Source organism: Pan troglodytes, chromosome 1 (assembly GCF_028858775.2).
Source record: "Pan troglodytes isolate AG18354 chromosome 1, NHGRI_mPanTro3-v2.0_pri, whole genome shotgun sequence".
In the NCBI taxonomy this organism is placed as follows: Eukaryota; Metazoa; Chordata; class Mammalia; order Primates; family Hominidae; genus Pan; species Pan troglodytes.
In genome coordinates, this window is record NC_072398.2 from 76,942,673 (window position 1) to 76,958,944 (window position 16,272).

Sequence of the window (16,272 nt, forward strand, 5' to 3'; positions counted from 1 at the left end):
ATCTGACTGAAAATTTAAGGAGAAGAAACAAAATCTTATTAAATAACCTAACACATTTTTTACCAATAAGCTCAATTCCAACTTCATGTTCTAAAAAAGAAACAGGACGAATAGGGGCTGGAGAGAAGAGGAATACTCAGTTAGAGAAAGTCTCGTGCTGAATGGAGGAAAGATGGAAAGAAAAGATGAAATAGTGGAAAAGAGGAGGAGGAAAAAGGGCAAAAACTAATAAGCCTGTTTTACTGAATGCTTTCTGATCATGTGATTGATGCATATACTGAAGTATGGGAAATTAACACATATCACTGCCTTTTGATAAAATAACTAGTTTAATATTCTCTGCTCCTATTCTCTGTAAATGTTCAGGGACAACATAAAAGTCACCAAGGGTAGAAATGGTATTTGCTACAACACCATAACCACTTTCCCTAAGGCATTGCCATGGCAATCCTCCAAACTGTTGCCATATGAACTTGTTGCAGAATGTTTTCAAAAGCATCCCAATTTATTTTATCCATATCATCGAATTAGGCCTCCCAACCACCTCTGAGGTAGGTATCTTTCTTTATACCATTTGACAAATGAGAAAATGGCACAGCTGAACTTGAACCAATCAATTCTAATGCTCCTTCTCTGATATCTCAGTTGAATCCAAAAAAGCAAAGGTTTCATTTAACTTCAAAGAAGTAGAATTTGTTAAAGAAAGATGAAATTTTGGAAGTAAATATAACTAATTAAATCTGTACAAACACTAAATCACCAAACAGTTTCTGCTCTGGGCACCGAAACACTTGGCTTTAGTGTTTTCACTGTGAATGTTAATTCAAAGCTTTTATTTCACAATCACATTGTACATTGGTAAGCAAGTTATCTCACACAGTTATGTAAATTATCTTACATGGTTAAAAACCGTTTTTAACATGGCCCTTCTAAATAGTTTCTGTCCGCATGCACATACACAAAAAACTCACTAAAATTCCTCTATAATGAATGTGAAGGAGACACATACCGTGGGAATGGTAGTTTTAAGTGGGGAATTTGATATACTCAGAAATCCTCCCATATACATACACAGGACAAATGCATTGAAAATGATATAGTATGGGAATGCAACAGAAGTGGCATTCATCTAAATTTGTCTGAATCTACAACATGCAATCTAAAACAAAATCAAATTAAATAATAATAAAATAGTTACAGTTGACATTACCTCAAATCAGATCCAACCTAACCCGTATAAGAATCACAGGGTGAGCAATACTAATTATTTTATGATCTGAAGACAAAGATAGAACTAAAATTAAGGTTGATTTACGAAGTAGATAGGGCAAAATTTACTGGAAAATCAACTCCCACTAGCTTTCTTGTTCTTTGTTAAAAATTAAAAAGAATGAGGAACTCAACTTTCCAAAAATTAACCAATTGAATTGTAGTACTAAAAACTTCTGGGTCTGGGATCACTGAAAAAAAAAAAAAAAAAAAAGGAAGGGAAGTCCATTATCTTCAAACTGGCTTTACCACTAGCAGAAGGCAATTACTTCTGGCAAATTCAAAAGAATCCTTTTAGCCAGCACGGTGGCTTATGCCTGTAATCCCAACACATTGGGAGGCCAAGGTGGGAAGATCCCATGAGTCCAGGAGTTTGAGACCAGCCTGGGTAACACAGGGAGTCTCTACAAAAAAATAAAAAAAATTAGATTAGCCAGGCATGGTGGTGCACACCTGTGGTCCCAGCTACTTGGGAGGCTGAGAGGTAGGAGTATCACTTGAGCCCAGGAGGTCGAGGCTGCAGTGCGCCATTACTGCACCACTGCACTCCAGCCTGAGTGGAAGAGTGTTTCAAACAAACAAACAAAGACTCCTTTTATACCACTTATTCTCACTGTTTTCCTCTCTTCAGAAAACTTAAAAACAAACAAACAACAATTAGTGCACTTCTCAGTACTAACTTCATGAGACCCTGAAAATGCCTATGGATGCAAGTTGAACTCCAAGCACCTGCCCTAGTAGTTGACACACACACTGGCCAGGAAGCACCTGAGGCCACCCCACATATTCTCAATGAAGTACAAATCCTTTAAAGAAAAAATGATTATTTAATAATCTACTAGCTTTTCAGCAAAACAAGACATTATTTCAAAAGCAATCATAATCCATTCTGGCCAATGAAAACAAAGGCTAGTTTTTTCTTGAAGAACCTGAGGAGAGATGGAAACAAAGTAAATTGTACCAGAGGAAAACATTTTGTTATAGGACAGAAGATTGGGAGTAAAGTGAGTGTTCCCCAAACAAAAATGAGCCAATAGTACACAAAATGTGTGTGTAGTTTTAAAATGCATTCAGTGACAGCTCCACTCGAATAGAAACCAATAACTTGTTGCATTTGCAAAATTACAAAGGTATTTCTTACCCAGTATTTCCATGTTAACCTTTAACTATTGCTATGAAGCTCTGACAGGCAAAAGTTAAAACAATTAAAAAGACTGAAATGTCTATACACTAAAACTAACGTTTAAGATTACAAAAAAACACTGCACATGCGCTAGGCTTAAAATAATATTACCTTAAAAAGAGAAAAGAATTTATTTTGGTGTTAATAATTCTCACATAGAGATGATCTGGTTTAAATATATATACAAATACATACACACTTATATATATATTTACATATACTATATACACATATATATGCTCACATACATTTGTACACACAATTGCATATATATCTAGATCTATTTATCAGTCTACCTATCCATATATCTGTAATAAAACCAGATAAACTCAAGGGTGAGAAAGGTTATGATGGCTTTTCAAAAAGATTCTCCAAATGGTTATCTTAAGAAGTCAGCTTCCATTACAGTGTTTTTAAAACAATCCTGGGTGGCTGGTGTGTCCCGCAGCAGCCCTACCTGCATAAAGCTTAGCTCTGGGCCAGGCCCTGTTCTAAGCTCTTTTCAGAAAACCCTGTTTTAGAGACGAGAAAACCAGAGGTCAGAAAAGTTAAATAATTTGCCAAGGAAGCATCATAACAAGCTGTGAAGCCAGGATTCAAACCCATGCCAGCTGGCTCCAGAATACCCACACGACACTACCTCCTTGAGCTTCTGCTTCCTCATCTGTAACCATGGAGAGATCCTACCTTTCAGGATTGCTGGATTAAATTATATCACATGTGAAAGACACTAGCATGGACGCTGACATAAAATAAGTGCTCAAAACAAAATACTAACTAACTAAACAAAACAAACCTCTAAATTCAGAAAACAGTATATGTTATTGTCTCTATAGCTTTTGTACTCTCCTCCTGAGTGGCAGTGAAGTGGCACTGAATCTGATTCTGTGTGGCAAATGGAAATCATTTTTAGTTGATTAATACTAAAATAAGTGTTTATAAAGATATGTGATTAATACTCATTTGCAACCTGTAAATAACCTCTCAACATGAACCAATTTATATGCCAAGTACTTTTTTTGGTATGTAAAAGTAAAGCCAATTTCCATGATGGCATGAATAGAAGTATTCTAATATGGTCTCATATGTCCTTAGAAACTAGAGTAAATTCTCTGGAAACTGAACAGAATTGAGAAGGCTAGTTAAAGTATCTATAATGGACACAGCTAAACAGACTTATGTTGGATCAAACCCTTTTAGAAATTCATGTAATTTGGGTTTCCCCTTTTGTATATACTAGAAGATTAAAATCCTAAAATAAAGGCAATGTGCTATGTATTACGCAAGTATGCCTATCATTACTTAAAGACTTAGAGCTTCTAAAATGACCTACTGCATAATTGCAGGTATTCTGGGTAAAGCAGAAAGCTTCCCTTCACACACATGCTTCCTTGTAGCCATTATGCTTAACATGTATCCCCATCCACAGAAAGGGTATTTTCTCCACCCCTGCAAAAAAAAAAAGTAGTTTCTGTGTCCTTATATTATGCACATACAGATATTTTTTCCTTAGGATATCATGCATATTCACTTTTGAGTCACACTAAGGAAATAAAATACTGGTGATGCCAAAAGACATCAGGAGTCAATATTCTAAAATTGTCAGTGACCTGAGGACACCATGATTCTCTTGTCCAAGGGAACCAGTCCTCATTTTAAAGTCTGATTGTAACATGGAATTCAACGGGAGCTCATAGCACATAGCATTCAGATGATGCTTGTCAGCTTTTGAGGGTGTAAGCAGGCAGCAGACTACACTGCTAGTATGCTCTCACTTAAAATCTGCCTGAAAAGGCCAGCAACAATTTTCTAATCCCTTTAACTTGCCTTCCCCTAAAGATTTCAAGACAGTGCTTCCAATTTTATTGGAGTCATAAATCATATATTTACTTTCTTGCAACTGGTATCCAATAGAGCTAGAGTTTTTAAGGTTTGTCTGCTGAATGTATTATGCTACTGAAATATAAAAATGGCTGCTGTGCACGCCAGTGGTTAGTAAAACTCAAAGACGTAACATTATCTTTCTCAATTGATTTGAGGAAAGAATGTTCATAAAATATATACTGCTTTTGGTTAGGAGCTTATTTCTAAATAAACAGACTCAGCAATGGAAATTTTAGAGACGGGCAAAAACAAAACATGCGTCCATAAATGTACGTTTTAAAATCAATTCTCTCACAATCTTTGTCTTTTGCAAACTTTCTGAAGACTGTAAAATCAGTTGCATTAAGTTTATGATTTATAGCTTTCTGATTTAACTTCTTTTTCAGTTGTTGAAGGAAAATCTCTTACTCCTCTGAAATATTTCTCCTCTATTTTACAGGCTGATGTTGCATCTCTGCCTAAGAAGGCACTTCACTGCAGTGATTTGAGGGAAGCCATTTGTTTGTGATTCAGGAAAGGGAAGAAAAGTGGAATGCTCTGCTACAACATATCTATTCCTTTGAGCCCTAACAAAATAGGAAATGCAGGAGATTAGGGGACTGCATTGCCTCCAATTAAAAAAAAAAAGTGCTAATCCACACAACATAAAGCCAAACTAAGTGGGGCTATCTTCTCTAATTTGCAATGAACTAAGGTCAGCTAGATTTTTATCTTAGATACAAACTGGGAAGGAGAAAACAACAAGAAAGGAAACACTACAACTTGGTTAGATCCTGCTTTTCACACAAGATTATATCACTGGTAGCTGCACAGGATGCTTCCAGAACATTAGAAGGCCAAAAATAAGCAAGGAAATATGGTTGGCTCAATGTTTACATTTATTTCAAAAAGAACAGTTCAATCTGGTACGTAGCTGCAGACACATATATAAATATTAAAAGCACACTATGTTTTTTATTTATGATTTTTTTAAGAGAGCTGTAATTCTTAAGTTATTATCATGACGAATATTTGACCAGAAACCACATGCATACCATATAGCTCTTTACTCATTCTTTTAACAGTTTACTAAATGGACTACCATCAGCCAGTCAAAAAAAAAAAAAACAAATATAATGTTCCTGCCTTCAATTAGCTTATATTTTATCTAGGAAAAAAAAGTTTAAATACATAAAATAACAGTACAGGTAACATCTTAGTACAAAACTGTGAAAGCGCAGCAGATAATTAATTGGCATTTTAACAACAGGAAATATAAGCACTATAAGAATTCAGTAGGGGAACAAGTTGTTTCTGTAGGTTGACAATATTCTTCTGAGCACAGAAAAAAACTGAGTTTTTCCATTTGTGGACTCTGATGAAATAATGTTTAAGCTCTCTGAGCTTTAATTTTATCATCAATAAAATGGGGATGATAATAATAGCTACACTATAGGATTATTATAAGAAACAAATACGTTGTACATGAATGGATTTTGTAATCTGTAAAGAAGCTGTAAAATGACCATTGAGAAAGTAGTCAAAGGAATCATGCCAAACAGTTACCATTAGTTTGGGAAGACAGAAAGGGTTAAGAAGTTGGAAGGGATAATGATGATTAAGAAGTTGGAATGGATAATGATGATTAATTTTTTTCTTGACATACCTCTCTATTGTTTGAACTTGTGCACTAATCTTGTAACAAAAAAAACTTAAGGCTATAAAATATTAGCTGAAGTACGCATATCTGGATATCACAAAATAATTGTAAACACTAGTAACCCTGCCCCTTTAGAGGTACACAGAAAGAAGCCTCAGTCCTGGTTTCAATTTGAGAATTTCCAAAGTCATAAAAATGTGCCAAGATTGGGAACAATAACTGAAACAGTGTTTCCTTTTAATAACCCTTTATAATAGAGCAAATTTTGTAGTCACCCAAAACCATCTATTGATTCAATAATCACTTTGGTCAACAACTTTTGAAATAAGCAAATTAAATAACTTCAGTTCCTCAAAGTCAAGGATTTGTCAAGTCCAACCTTGCTTTCTAGGGCCCAATACATTTTGGGTATTCAAGTGATAACTTTACAGACGTAAGAAAAGTTATTAAGGCATTTCCAAATCAATGCCAAGGACTTTTCAGAGCAGAATGACCAACTTTTTAAACTGCACTTGGTAACAGATGTGTATTCCTAACTTTTTATGTAAGTGTGAGCTTTTTGAGGGCAGGAGTCAGGTCTTAATCTTTGTATGCCCAGTTGCTGGTATTGTGACTAGCAGGTGAGTAGGCAAGAATAAATATTCGTTGAACTATTTGGAGGCAAGAGCACCCTCAAACACTTCAGTTAACTGGAAACTCAAGGAGATGGACATATATTCTAAGGGGAACTCAATTTCTATAGCTGTCTCTGGAGAAAATTCCTTAAAATGTTTCACGAGTCATAATGATTAGTATAAAGTTAAGTCACTTGATTGAAATATTGTAAGATTCTATTTGGTGTAGGTAGTAGAACCATTTGAGGGCATATAGATGTACAGACTAAGGTGAAATCATGGTGCAGTCTGATCAGAACCACCTTTTGTTTGCCTTGACAAAAATTTCCAAGGCATGTCTTATGGACATAAATGAAAGTGGGCAGAAGAAAGGCTTTCACTTTCTGTGGCAGAAGCAGGTCTACACCTGGAATACTGGCTGACTACTGGTTCAGTGGTTTATGGCTCCTCTATGAGGACTTCATGTGAGTAAACACACAGATACTTTGAAAAGAATGGAGTTGGTATTCACATATAATACAAGTATTAGATTGTATTTAGTCACACTTAGATCATTTCCAGTAATATGCAAGCAGTGACAGGGAAAAAAGGGAGGTGAGTCTTATGGGCTTGTGCAAGCACTATTGAATAGGCCCTAAAGACACAAGTATGGAAGCGAAAGTACAGAGATATAAAGTCATTCCTCTGACTCCTATTGATGATATAAATATTTCTATGAATGGTGTACCCAGTGCTAACCTCTGTTCCATCCTAAGATGCCAGATAATTCATGTTTATCTTATTTAATCTTCCTCACAAGATAACAAGGGCTTGTCATAACTTTTGAACTCTTCAGTAGTGTGCTATTTAATGATTCAAAAGAGGCCATTTTATGAAAAGCAAATGCTTTAGGACAGTACTCACTTGAAGCTTTTTGAAATATACAATGCAGCGTATAAAAAAGAGATATATTTTTCTACTTCTAAAAAGCATTTCAGAAGGCCAGTGGAAATGAATTGCTTTGGCTGTACTTTCTTTAAAGAATGCTAAGTTTCTTAGTCTGGTTGGTCAAATTAAATTTGGAAGCTACCTAGAAATTTTCTCACATTTTGATCTTTAGAAGGGCAATTAATCAAGCTCTTGTTTGAGGCAACTCTAGCTTTGATCAGAATCCTATGGAGGGAAAGTGAGAGAACTACATATTCAGAATATTCAAGAGCATATATAATTGAAAACAGCCACAACAGGGAAAGAAAAGTAGATGCCAGTGGGCTGATATCTTATAACCTTTGGTCAAGCGGTACTTGGCAAATTTCAACAGATTTAGTTAACCAGAGATAAAACTAAGCCACAGAATACCATGAAAACAAAAGTATCAAAACAGAATCAGGAATTACAAGTGAAAAACAATGCTATACCTAACAGCATGGATCTACCAGAGGCGATTTGTTAGAAGACCTGAGTCGTTGTTTCGTAGTGGATGCTTCAAACAAAAACTTTAACGTTTCTTTAGGTCAAACTATAGCACAGCATTCACAGACCCAGCCAAAATAGCTGAGGGAAACTAGGAAGGCCACATGTGGAACTAATTACTCATGTAGAGGCCATGACAAAGAACATTTCTCCAGACTTTTCATGGGGGCTTCACTTTCAGGAAGTTGCTATAATTACTGTTCAAGTCTAGAGCAGCCTGCAAGCTGCTGACAGATTCAACAGACAGGAGAAGGAGGGAGAGAGAGAAGGAGAGAAAGAGAGAGAGAGCGGGAGGGAAGGAGGGAGGGAGAGAGAGAGAGGGAGAGAGGGAGAGGGGGAGAGGGGGAGAGGGGGGGAGAGAGAGAGAGAGAGAGAGAGAGAGAGAGAGAGAGAGAGAGACAGACAGACAGACAGAAACTTATCTGCCCTTTTCGACGAGTGAAATACCAGAAAATAAAGTGCCACAGGAAAGCTCAAAAAGGTTTCCAAATGAGCTCTGCCTTCCAGTGTTCAACTTTCTGTTTACTATTTCATCTACCCTCTATCTTCAAATTACTTCTCTAGCCTGGGTCAGACAGTAAATTTGTACTTCTACACCAACTCACTTTCAGTTGGCCACAGCCGAACTGTACATCTTGACTCTTTTTTTTACAGCTTTTCCATACTGGGGCCCACTTCCTGCCCAGTTGAGGAAAAAAATCTGGCCTGAAGATGAAATGACTGCTTAACGTTACACTAAAACATCTGGTACCATTTTATGCACAGACCCATGTCTGAGAGCAGGCGATTCTAGCGGTCTCTCCAGCGGCACAGCGCATACCCAAACCTCCCCAGGGTGACATCATCCCATATATGGACTCTCCAGCCCAGCCCTCCCCCTTTTCCTGGTCCTAAATTCATTGCCAGTTCCCCAGTCTGCAGCAAATGTGCCACGTCAAGACTGGAAATCACAGCCCTTGAGTGTGTCTCAGTCAGCGCAGCAGAATTCAGGGGGGAAAGCTGAATGCAACCCCTGGTGCAGGAAGGGAGGCTTTTCCTGAGGACCGGGAGAGGATTTTAAGTACATAGAAGGAAGCTTCTGGAGATCCTGCTCCGTCGCCCCAGTGTTCAGACTACCTGTTCAGGACAATGCCGTTGTACAGTAGTCTGCACATTGGTTAGACTGGGCAAGGGAGAGCAACGCCATGGACTGCTGGGGACAAAATGGGCTGTTTCCAAGGAGAAGACATTTGTTTGCTCCTTTTTTGAATCTCATATCCAGTGTTTTTCTTCACAGGTTTTGCACACTAGGGACCAAGAAGCCCTCGGGGACACTGCTGAGAAAAGACTGCCGAAGGGAAGACCAGCGGGTAAGGCCTTCTTGACTGCTCACCTGGTCTGTGACCAAGGGAACCTAGGTGGGGAGCCCATGATTTGTGTTAACATGCAAGGGAAACAGAGGTACATGTGTGATGGGTAGAGATGTATTTAATTTTAAAAGAGCAAAAGTGTGTGGTATATAGTGATTTACTGTTTTTTTTTTTTTTTTTGATTTCTGAAGATTGATAATTCAAGTGTTTTCTTAAAGGTTTTCCCACTTCAAAATGAAATATGAAAAAACTCATTCCAGACACTTAAGAATAGTTTAATGAGGCTACTTTTGAATTGTTTAATAATAATTCAAAGATTTAAAAACTTATATGGATGAAGGCTGTATGTATAACTTTTAACATCCCAGGACTGAAGTCATTTTTCCCCAAAGTAAAGAATACTTGCTGGTTTTTAAATGCTATATGGATAGTGCTTTTCTGAAGATTTCCTTCTGTAATATAAACAACAGGAATAATAGTACCTAACAATAAAAGAAGAACCTGCCAAGTCTTGCCTACCAGACAATGCAGATGGGATTTGCCCAGAGAAGAGCGCCGACCCACAACTTATTGAGTCAGCAACTGAGTACATCAGGGAATAAAAACCTCTATCTTTAGATACCCCTGTAAATATCTGTTTTACATTTTTTTTAAATCAAAGAGTGGTTGATAATTGCTGCTCAGCTGAGCCCTCTTGCCTATAGCTTACAATGCTTCCACTTCTCTGAGCATTTAAAATAAGGCACTTTGTCTAGAAACCCACTGATAAAAAAGGAATTTGTAAACGAAGGCAGAAGTTTTCTTTGGTCAGTTTCCAGCTGTCCTGGAGGTGAAAGAGGGTGGGAGAGGGGGAGGAAGGTGGGAGGGAAGAAAACCCTCAAGCTGAATGAAATCCTAATAGAGAAAATAATAGAGCAAGTCTGGATTGCAATGTGATCTGTGCTGAACTTTAGAGGTCGGCCCCTTAAAGAAAGTTCTGGAAAAATGTTATTGCCTCATCCCTAATTTTCTTAACCCCCATTAATTTCTATTCCGAAACAATTCTATATAATGAAAACATCTCTTCTACAGGGTTTGTGAAAAATAAACATAATCTCTTTTGTCCTCCTTTAAAGTTACAGTGGTTCCTGAACAAATTCTTTTCTAAGTTATACATTTTGCAACAATTCAAAAATTGACTCAAGTTCTCTTTAGCAAAATATTTTATTATAAAAGATTCCCTAAGTTTTCCTTTGTCAAAACAACTTACTTTAAAAATTACCCTTCTGATCACCCCAAAATGTGTATAAAGAAAACATTAAGTATTCTCATATATTCATGATTATTAGTTAAAATATAAACAGCAAGGAGAAATTTAGCTACTTTCACTTAGATGATATAGTAAAGTTATCCTTTCATTTTCTATTGTGACTTGGAGAATTCCATATTAATTATTTTTAGTAGAACAAATGAGATGTTAAAAATCTATATAGTTTCTTTTACATAAGAAAACTAAAAAAAAGTAACTTAGAGGAGCTCATTTTTTCAAGAAATATATTTTTTCTAATTGATACAATTACTGAAGAGGAAAAATAGCTAACAAGGTACTTTGGTAATGTTTTTCTCAAATTTTCTGGGTTTTTTTTTTTTTTTTACTCTAGAAATGATTACATTTCAAAATTTGCTTTCATTTAATGTATATTTAATTTCAATTTCTTTCTTCATGTTAAACGGTCTTTTTGTTTCAAAGAAATGAATCCCTATGGGTCCCTCACCTATTTTCTCCCTCAGGATGACTTTTAGTCTGGAGATAGAAGGGACATAAGGGTGCCCCTGGCATAAGTACAGGAGTAGAAATATAAGAATTACTTTGTAAAAGGATAACCAAGGAGTTCCTGCACATGCTTGATGTGGCTCTAGCGACTTATTTTCGAGGCAAAGTTTTAACAAATGAAAACGAATAGTACTTATTTTTCAATTATATGGGCTAAATTAAAGATCAAAAGTAAAAGCTCATTTTATAAAGCTCTGCTGAATGAAGGCAGGATTGTAGTTTATGCGCTGGTACACACGCCCACATTTATATACATTATAGCCGTATCTATATCCAGGTAAATTAGAAAAATGTTTAATTTTATTTTCATATTACTTTATAAGGAGATATACAAATATTTTAGGGATCATGGAATCTATTCCAGAGGAAACTAACCAACAGTGAGCATCTTCAACTAAAACTACCCCTGGATGTAATAAGTGTAAGTATTAAAATTAAACATTATATGTGGTCATGAAGAGAAAATTGTTTCAGGGTCTGTCCAAACTACACTTCATAGAAATTTCATAATTATTTTTCATTTTAGCATGTGAATGATTGATAAATTGGACTAGGTACTGGGTTAAAAGGACTTTTCCACCATCTAAGAGAAAGGAAGTTCAGAGCCTTAGCTTCAACACCATAATTTCTTAACTGGAAAAGGATCAATCTAAAACGGTGGACTTAAATTTTCAAACTCATTTTTCTTTTAGGCCACAGATCTCAAAATCAAAGAAAGACTGTTTACTATAGGACAAAGTTTCACACTGATCACTTTCCTGTAGTTAGTCAATAGGCTTAATATCCTTCCTGCTTGGCATTCGGGCTTTCGGCCCAGATAATATGTTTATGTTTGTAAAAGACCAAAATATACTATCTACCCCCACCTCTCGCCTACAGACCACCCATGTATTTCACTCTGTGGGAAAGAGTTTAGGCATAAAAATCCTAATGAAAGAATTCTTCCCACTTTTTTGGTTGAAGTCTTAAGCTGTTATAAGATATAAAAAGTACAACTTGGTAATGTGAAAAAATTCACTCATCCACAAGCATCCATGCTCGGTAAAAAGACGCCAAAGCTTTCACTTACTCTGTAAGGGATCTGCTCTTTATAAACAATGCACTTTACTCTGCTCTAAGGAGAATAGCCCACCCATCACAATAACGTCAAAATAATAACTAAGAGACCATCACTCAGAAATCCTGGCTTAAAATAACTAGAAGGTCAGGCTTTAACCTGAGACAGGAAATTCCTGAGTTAAGATAGAAACTTTCTTACTTCAAATCCCTTCTTACTTTCATGTTCTGTAAATTAAGTAGAAATAAATATTTACTCATTTTCAAAGGTCTCTTACAAATAATTTTTATCAGTTTTAATAGTTAGAGATAACGAAGTAAAGTAGGAAAAATAATTAAATCTTCATTTTGAATTTTTTGACTTAGCGTGACAGCCAGTTTCCTGGAGTTGCTTTGGTTTAATTTCACTACAGAAGACTTAGAAGACAATTCTTTTCTTACATTTTTTTCCTTAAGAAATAAAAGACAAAAAGAAAACAAGGTGTAATAACCACACTAAAAATTACATGGTATGATAATAATACAAATAGCTCTTTTATGTTTTAGCTAGTATTTTAAGTAATAATAAACTAATATTCAACCTATAATTTGGGAGATTAAAAAAGGTCAATATGGTTTTCAGTCTTTCATCTTTTTAACAAGTTTAGGGGCAGGTTCAACATAACAATGAAGTGTGCATATGTCACATACTTACTGTAAGTGTGTTTTAAAAATCTATCAGAAACATAAATTGTCCAAAAGCCTTATGAGTAGAACAATTGTTTTCAGCAAGATTTTTTTTTTCCCCTGAAAAACTGTTGTGGTTTTTCTGGCTCAAAAAATTTTTATATCTTGCCTTAATAAAACTGTTTTATATTAAAGCATAACATACAAACTCACAAATATTTCTTTTTATTTTTTCAGGTTGCATGCATCATTCCTTTAATTGAGCAGAGTTAACTGGATCAAATTATTTATGGGAGAGAGAGGAAAAGTTATAAAGAATTATAGTAATTTTTAATTTCCACCAATATACTCTTTGTAAGTGAATCACTCTATAATTACTTTCTGTTGCACTGAATGCAGCAACAATAACACAATAGTATTTTAAGGCACTGGTTTTTGGCATACTCTAACCTTGTAATTATTTAAATAACAGCCAAGTTTACTCATGTTTTTGATTCTGTCAAGAAAAAAAAAAAGTTCCTTTACTCGAAAGTGATGGCCGAAACAGAATCGGAAATTTATTTTCTTGAAATTACATAAATACACAGAAAATGGCACTTATTAGCTTTTGTTAAAACATTACCTTACCTAATCACTGCATAAAAGTCCAGATTTGTAGAAAATTGTAATTTTCTCAGTATATAAAACTATTTTGCTTTCTATTAAGTTTCTATTTGCTATTTTCTCAGAATTTTACAATTAAAGATAAATCACAAACTGTTTGTTTTTCTTAAAGTTCTTTGAGAAAATGTCTAATTATACAATCCTTGGACAATACTGTGTTTTTTTGGTGCTGTGTTTTTTAAGAAGTCCTACTTACTGGAATTTTGACTATTTGGATATTTTTGTTTTTAAAAGGGGAGGGGAATTTGCTTAATACTTCTAAAGATGTGAATTGATAATTGATATTAAAATAGAATTATTCTCAACTCACCAGAATTAAATTTTATATCTGCATATTTAACACTATTAGCTCATATAAATTATAAGAAAAATTTTCAAAGGATCTGGTTTTAATTTTTTGGATATGAAATGAATTTGCCTTTTCTGCCTTTTCTTAAGTACTATTTTGTAACTATATTGCACTAACTATATCCAAAACACATTCTGAGCATCACTGTGAGTAACAGCCTTCCAGTTTGTACCCTTTTGATTCACAGCATGGCCCTATAGTTAATTAAGAGGTGGATAACTTAAGCTCACAACTGCCTTTAATTTGATTTCACATCCACAGTTATAAACTTTGCATTTAAAAGGAAAATGAGACATTTAAATAGGTTCCTGTTGTTTCACATATAATTGGTAAAAACATATTCCCTTGTAGAATCCTATTATCAAAGCATCAAATACCAAAGTCAGCAACTTGGGTTGCCAAATAAATTAGGCTCATTAATTATTTTGAAAAGGGCTGCTGTTTCCATGTAAATGATAATTTTCTTTTTCATGGACAAGGTTATGGTACTTATCTACTAAAAGAAACATGCATAAACATAGTTTTTATCTTTAACTTCAGTATTAAAATATGCAGTTTTTTGCAAAGAGGAAAAACATCTGGTTCAATTACGCTGAACTCTGACTACATGTGGGCCAGTAATAATATGAATTGGACTTAAGAATAAACCTTGTGTTTAATCTCTTTTTTTCCTTAAAATTTTAATGTGAGTTTTCTGTTAAGCAAATTATCCATGTTAGCACATTTGGAACAAATGTATAAATGTACTTTCTGAATAAAGTCAAAAGTCTAACTTGTTTTTAGTTCCATAATGTTTTAATGTTTAATTATATTGTGTATTTCTCTCCCTTTCCCCTTACTCTCCAAAATCACCAAATCTGGAAAACAGGCTGATTGTATCTGTCTATGAGCAAAGGAAACCTGAAGGAACCAAGGGCCTGGCTGGACAGAGTTGTCATGTGTCTGCCTGTCTACACTTGCTGTGCAGAACATCCGCTCACCTGTACAGCAGGCACAGACAGGCAGTCACATGACAACCCAGCCTGAATGACAACCAGCCATTGAAAGAAAGCAGCCCTCACACCATAGCATCTACACCAAGAGCTACAACCAAAATGAGGGGCTCGGGGGCCTGGGGTTTTAATCTGTTGGTTTAATACTTAACTCATGTATTATTTTATTTTGATTCAAGTATTAAAACCCACCAAAAGTAAAGTGAGTGGTGCCTATGAAATATAATAAAACCCATTTCTGAAAATGTTCCTGTGCATTCTATAGTTCTCTTTTCCTAATTGTTGTCAGCAAATCACTACCCTTGACCTTTATTGTACACAGCTTTGCAGCACCCTATATTGATATAGAAACTCAATATAACAAAACAATATAACTTCAGTCTGATGCTTAACAAAGAATAAATTATTCTAAGAATTCTTGTCCATAAACTAAGTATGGTTTTCTATGTCATGATTTTTTTTTTTTTTTTTTTTTTTTTTTAGAAGGGGATAGGGTGGAAAGACAGAGAAAAGAAAAGGGAGAAAAAGAGTATTCCAAAGGATCAAGTGCTTTGAGTTAACTCTGCCAGTCTGGGTTAACTCTGCCAGTCTGGGTCTGGGCAAAACATAGTGAAAAGACTACTATTTCCAACTAGTGTTCAACTATATTAAAATAATAGTTTCTCCTCTTTTGACATATGGAAAGTTGAAATTTTTGATACTTCCACGCGTCATGGTATACATAAATTTATGACTGCGTCATTCTTTAATTAAGAAGGTGCTTATGCTACAGTTCTAGGAGTAGAATTTACAAGGCCAACACATTCACTTGCAACCTATGCTTCCATCACTATAAACTTTCAAGATCTTGAGATGTTCAGGCAATTCATTTATCTTCAGAAGCATAAGGAAAGTGGTTAATGCACTTGAAATGTATATTTTGACACATCTTTTGAGAAAATATCCAAACTTCAGTTTATGCACTGTTAACTGGAGTGAAATGATAAGGGATGGCTTTTGTCTATGAATACTTTAAATACTTAAGGGTAAAAGGTGGGAAGATGGATAAAATTAGAAATGTGTCAACTTTTATTTAGTTCATTAACATGTTTTAGCTTCAGTATTTGAAATTAATTTTCATCTTTCTTAGATTCTGGTCAAGCTTAAAAAATGTAACACAAGGCTACTCAAAACTTTTTTCACATTTAATAATTAAACACTTTGTGTACGTATTCTTAACTAAAGCAAACTATTTTTCATTCAGCTATTTTATTTTTAAAATGAAAGTCTCAGTCTTAAAGCTAAGATCCCAGTGAGTTTCAAATTTTCTGACAGTGATATTTTAACCAAACCTGACATTATAG

At 35.1% G+C, this 16,272-nt stretch overlaps 1 protein-coding gene, 1 long non-coding RNA gene and 2 other non-coding genes across 17 annotated transcripts in view; 3 read left to right on the forward strand and 1 right to left on the reverse strand.

Moving 5' to 3' along the window:
* Nucleotides 1-16,272, reverse strand: part of DNM3 (dynamin 3) — a 576,659-nt gene that overhangs the window by 262,197 nt on the left and 298,190 nt on the right. The window lies entirely within an intron of this gene.
* On the forward strand, nucleotides 9,111-9,220 carry MIR199A-2 (microRNA mir-199a-2). The gene has a single exon (NR_032038.1). It is a non-coding gene; the product is annotated as a microRNA mir-199a-2 (primary transcript).
* On the forward strand, nucleotides 9,124-15,178 carry LOC129138053 (uncharacterized). 2 transcript variants are annotated; one of them, XR_010157333.1, is made up of 4 exons: nucleotides 9,124-9,390; nucleotides 11,547-11,624; nucleotides 13,163-13,279; nucleotides 14,806-15,178. It is a non-coding gene; the product is annotated as an uncharacterized LOC129138053 (long non-coding RNA). The 2 variants fall into 2 exon arrangements; XR_008540985.2 differs by having other exon boundaries at nucleotides 13,163-15,178.
* MIR214 (microRNA mir-214) lies at nucleotides 14,852-14,961 on the forward strand. Its single transcript, NR_032043.1, has one exon. It is a non-coding gene; the product is annotated as a microRNA mir-214 (primary transcript).